Source organism: Oncorhynchus tshawytscha, linkage group LG20, assembly GCF_018296145.1.
Source record: "Oncorhynchus tshawytscha isolate Ot180627B linkage group LG20, Otsh_v2.0, whole genome shotgun sequence".
Taxonomy (NCBI): Eukaryota; Metazoa; Chordata; class Actinopteri; order Salmoniformes; family Salmonidae; genus Oncorhynchus; species Oncorhynchus tshawytscha.
The window spans coordinates 8,572,223-8,578,488 of record NC_056448.1 but is presented as its reverse complement, the minus strand read 5'-3'; positions in this window follow the sequence as shown (position 1 = coordinate 8,578,488).

Here is a 6,266-nt window from a genome sequence, read left to right as displayed (position 1 = left end):
TCATTTCTAGGTGATAATTAAGTACCTTACTGTAATATATTTCCATTAAGCAAGACTTTTGCTAAGACTGTCTGGGAGTAGTCTGAGTTGGGAGGGTAAAACTGAAAACTAGCTGTTATTGGCAGAGAGGTTTAGAACTCTCTTTGTATTGGTCTATTAACCAATTTACCGCCTGGTGATGTCACCATAGAAAGCCGAAACTCCCACCCATGCAAGCCTGCTGATTAGAAAATTGTATTTTTAACCATCAAGATTGTAGATTGTATTTTCAAGCAGCAACTGTCAGGAAAGGGCATTGATAAAACATGTTCACACGTTTACAGTGTTCGTTTCATCAGCTGTTGTACAATATGATATAAAACACAGGAAACATATTTTTTACTGCACTGGGCCTTTAATCTCCTCTTCTGTTCACCAGCACTTTATTGTTCTGAAAACCAAATCCAGAAAACCCACTGAACACGGACCGACACAACGTATTTTTTTGGTGCAGTCCGGATCGGCCTTGATTTCAACATCCATGGATGTTGATTATTGGTCCAGACAGGAACCAATCATAGACATCTATGTTTCACAAGTTTTGACAGCACAGTACAGGCTAGCCGGCTGCCCAGGCTAGTCATCGCAGTATAGTAGATTACATTACAGTCCAGTAAAGAATACACAAATATACTATAGTACAGCACAATGCAGTAGAGCACAGTAGACAAAAGTAAAGTATAGTTCAGTACAGTATAATGTACTCTACTGAACTAAATTGTACTGTACCCTACTGAATTAAACTATACTGTATAGTACTGAATTAAACTGTACTGTAATGTACACTACTGTACTCTACTCTAGTGAATAAAACTCTACTGTCCTGTACCGTACTGTACTGTACTGAACTGTGCCGTACTGTGCTGCTCAAACTTGTGAAACATTTCTGTAACCGTTACTGAGAACATTATTGTAGTTGAAGTGGTCTGTTGGTTTATTCTGTGGGTTGGACTACTTTGAACATCATCGCTGCTAGTTTTGAAGCTCTTTTGAAAAAGCTAACATAAGTGTATGTGACAGATAACAGCAATAATAAATATTATATTTTGCAATCTTTACTTGGCCCCTCTTTCCTATATTAAATGGATAAAAATATATATATATTAGTGTGACACAATGCGTACTTCATTGAGAATGTATGTGCAGTTGAAATTTGGCCATAGAATCAATTACCAAAACAAGACGTATTTTCAACACCTGTATAAATGATGTCTTTTCACCTTTCATTCAGAACCTACAATGAATCTAACGTCAATGTCTGGAAAATATGTATTTTAGATCCATATTGTGTGCCTCGCAACAGCTGCATGGGAGGAACAATGTGTCTGCATCTCAATCAGTGATGCAGTCATCATTACACACATGGTCTCAGAATGCACCATTGTTTTTCCGTATGAGGGGCTACAAAGAATCACATTGTAGCGTAAGCAACAAAAAACAATACCACAACTGTCGTTATTAAGTAGCCTGCTCAGCCGCTATAGTGGACGCAATGAATCTCCACTATCATCTGGGCATAATGTGACCAGCTGGTAATATAACGTTACATTCGACCGGTCTGTACAAACACATCCTCAATTCAGGCTGCAAAGACATCGGTGTCCTCCATATCTAGCTTTAATGGCGTGCCGCCGAAAATAAAACAGGGGAAATATGCGTACTGTTTTAATAAAAACAATTTTCCAACGACATTCTCGGATTTTCACACAACTTCCGGATGTTGCACACCGCGTCCAGCCAATCAGGTTACATCAGCAGGTTGTTTACCCCTGGCTAAACATGGGGCGCAACATCGGGAAGTAGCATTAGGAAATAGCATTAGCCACCATGCCTTTGAAGCCTGAATGGAGGATGTTTTTATTACAAACCGGTCATCGGGGGACATGAGTATGTTACCGGCAGGGTAATTTAAGCCCTGACGATAGTGGAGATCCATAGCGGCCACTAGCGGCTGCACAGGCTAGTCAACATTTTCGTAAAAACAGCTATTTTTTCTAGATCAAGTTGTTTTCCACCGACAGTTAAACTCTTTTCACATTGACTGTTGGAATGGATAATTACCTATACTTATTTTCATCAAGTTAAGATCAACAAAAGAGAAAGTTGAATGGGGCTACTATAAAGTATGTGCAGGGTTTTTGTGAGCAGTGCAGTCAGATCATGTCATTCCCACGTTGGACCACACCACAGCAGCAGAGGGCCATCTAGGAGCCATCTCTCTCCTGGGTCATGTTTAAATAGTTTACAAATGCATCCTATTCTCACATACACTGTATCTGATTGGGAGATTCCGCCCAGAAAGTGAGAACAGGGGGATGCATTTTGAAAGTATATAAACAGGTCCATTACTTGTATTTCACATGTTGTATTTCACGTTTCACTTTTTGTTGCTGAAGAAAACTATAGTTTGGTGAGTTGCTGGATAGTTTTGAGCTGTTGTAAATCTAATACCACTCATTAATATAGGCCAAACAGCCACAACCGAACACACTGTTAGTCACTCTGTGGATGATGATGGTGCATTTACAGTGACTCCCAGCCTAGCGGTTAGAGTGTTGGGACAGTAACTGAATGGGTCTGGTTCAAATACCTGAGCCAACCAGATGAACACATCTGTCTACAGTATGTACGCTTGAGCAAGGCACTTAACCCTAATTTGCTCCTGACCCTGTAAAACAAAACATTTATCTGGTGTATGTGACAATATATTTTATATATATAAATAAGACATCTGTTAGGGAAGCAAGCAGCAGTAACACAGTCCCTCCTATAACCAGCCCTGAGCGGCAGCTGTCACTTCTACACGGACAGAACCACCATCCTTTCCAAAAGATTAATTAAGCTGCCCCCCTCTCTCTGTCTCTCTCTCTCTCTCCCCTCTCTCTCTCTCTCTCTCTCTCTCTCTCTCTCTCTCTCTCTCTCTCTCTCTCAAATACACACACACACCCTGCCTCTCTCTCTCCCTCTGCCCGTCAGTCCAGAGGGCACATCCATTCCCCAAGGTGTCGGCCAACGTGGTCTGGCCTATCTGTTTCCCCAGCAACCAGGTCCCTCGCTGTCAGCAGTGAGGGACTACTTTCTGTCTGTTTGCTTTGGATCCCATAGGACCAATGAGGACACAGTACAGCTTAATGGTGTTTGATGATTGTTCTTTGTGTGTTTATAGGAGGGATGTGTGTGTGTGTGTGTGTGTGTGTGTGTGTGTGTGTGTGTGTGTGTGTGTGTGTGTGTGTGTGTGTGTGTGTGTGTGTGTGTGTGTGTGTGTGTGTGTGTGTGTGTGTGTGTGTAAAGTGAGTGGGTGTACAATATCATAAATGGACATGAATTTCCTTATGATCAAAGGAAGTACTTAACAAATACACCATTGGTACCAAGTCATATTCATGACATTATCATCACTGTTCCCCAAGTTGATTCGTCAGTTGGGCTGTAAGACCCATCTGTAAGCTGTAAGCCCATCAGCTCACAGCATCCTGCCATGCATAGGTAATTTGGAGATCATTCACATTATTGTACATACCAATATTTCATGTACTGCAGGGAGGGATCGCTGGGAGTCTCTATTTTGCAGTCATGGATCATTTGTGATGCAAGCAGACAGTGCATATGGAGATCCCTTGAAGGGGGTCTGAGAAGGATTTGGAGATTGCTCAATTCCCCCTCAACCAGCCTCCTCTCTACTCTCCACTTGAACAGCACAAGCCTCACTCTCAGGCTGTAATAGCCTCGCTCTTTATTTTTATTTTTATTTTTTTATTTTACCTTTATACTAGGCAAGTCAGTTAAGAACACTTTTTTTTTCAATGACGGCCTAGGAACAGTGGGTTAACTGCCTTGCTCTTAGGCTCCATCCAGGGCTGCAGTCATGTCTTAGTCTAAGTCAGGTCCCAAGTGGCTCTGTTGGTAGAGCATGGTGCTTCTAACAGCAAGGTTGTGGGTTTAGCATCTGCTAAATTATGTAAATGTATGGTCAGTAACTCTGGCATGTATATGAAATGTACACAAGTGACAATAGACTTTTCCACTGTGCATCCAGGACTGAGTGTGTACTCTCTCACACAAGTCTCAGCAATGCTCTCCCAGAAGGCCCATCTAAATTAAGGTATATCAGGCCTGCATAGCACGAATGATACCTCATTGTTAGTTTCCTTAGAGCCTGCTTTTCAACCCGGTTGTTACTGTAGAGAGACCTGCCATACGTACCATTCCACTGTCTGGACATGCAGTTAACTGGCACCAAGATGACCCGAGAATGGCTTCCTCGGTGTGTGTGTGCTGTGACATGGCAGACATCCCGTGCTAATTACAATTGTCATGACTGTAGATCTGAGCTGGACAGAATAGTCAGGAGGGAGGAGCATTCTGACCAGAGTTCCATTTTGTTCTTAGTGGACAGTGGGAGCCATAGAAATATAATAACTAGAATGCATGTACGTACACACCACAGAACCTTGATTATAATGGGAATGTCCATTCTGGTAATTGTAGTTCTATGTGGGGAGCAGAGGCAGGGGAACAGATTCGGTGTCTAATGGTTTCTGGCAGAGATGTGCCCTTAGTACTGTTCACTGGAGCTGCAACATCCCCCCTAGGGATACACTGGCTGTTAGTGCTATCTGTCCTCTATTTTATATCACTCTATCCCTCCTCTCCCTTTGTTATACATGTCATTAAAGACATTTATTTATGCATGTCGTTATCTCATGTACTCTTAAATCTAGGCTACATATCCTCTATATCCCCACATATCCTATACGCATCCATCTTTTTAAAAGGAAATGTCTTTTCAACCAAACAATTTATACTGTGTAGAGTCAACTTTTCAGAATAGATGGTAGATAATGGTTAGTAATCTGAGGTTCTAAATGGGTATTTATACAGTACCAGTTAAAAGTTTGGACACACTTACTAATTCCAGGGTTTTTCTTTATTTTTACTCTTTTCTACATTTCATATATGAGATTTTTCAAAGTAGTCACCCTTTGCTTTGATGACAACTTTGCACACTCTTGGCATTCTCTCAACCAGCTTCATGAGGAAGTCACCTGGAATGCGTTTCAATTAACAGGTGTGCCTTGTTAAAAGTTAATTTGCGGAATTTCTTTGCTTAATGGTGTTTGAGCCAATCACTTGTGTTGTGACAAGGTAGGGGTGGTATACAGAACATAGCCCTATTTGGTGAAAGACCAAGTCCATATTATGGCAAGAACAGCTCAAATAAGCAAAGAGAAACGACAGTCCATCATTACTTTAAGACATGTAGGTCAGTCAATCCGGAAAATGTCAACAACTTTGAAAGTTTCTTCAAGTGCAGTCGCAAAAAGCATCAAGCACTATGATGAAACTGGCTCTCATGAGGACCGCCACAAGAAAGGAATACACAGAGTTACCTATGCTGCAGAGGATAAGTTCATTAGAGTTAACAACACCTCAGAAATTGCAGCCCAAATAAATGTTTCACAGAGTTCAAGTAACAGACACATGTCAACATCAACCATTCAGAGGAGACTGTGTGAATCAGGCCTACATGGTCAAATTGCTGCAAAGAAACCACTACTAAAGGATGCCAATAATAAGAAGAGACTTGCTTGGGCCAAGAAACACAAGCAATAGGCATTAGACAAGTGGAAATCTGCCTTTTAACCGCTGTGTCTTTGTGAGACGCAGAGTAGTTGAAAGGATGATCTTTCAACAGGACAATGACCCAAAACACACCTTCAGGCTGTGTAAGGGATATTTGACTAAGGAGAGTGATGGAGTGCTGCATCAGATGATGCATCCAAAATCACCTGACCTCAACCCAATTAAAATGGTTTGAGATGAGTTGGACTGCAGAATGAAGGAAAAGCAGCCAACAAGTGCTCAGCATATGTGGGAAAAATTTCGAGACTGTTGGTAAAGCATTCCTCATTATGCTGGATGAGTGAAATGCCAAGAGAGAATCTGAAACATAACATATATTTTGATTTATTTAACAATTATTTGGTTACTACATGATTCCATATTTGTTATTTCATAGTTTTGATGACTTCACTATTATTCTACAGTGTACAAAATAGTTCAAATAAAGAAAAAACCCTTGAATGAGTAGGTGTGTCTAAACTTTTGACTGGTACTGTATGTTTTCAGTATTCATGTCTTGCCTTGGGCAAAGTTTAGGGTAAGGGTTTTTGATAGGGTTAGGGCTGTGTTGGGGTGTTGACATGAAGCTAGGGCTAGGGTTTTGG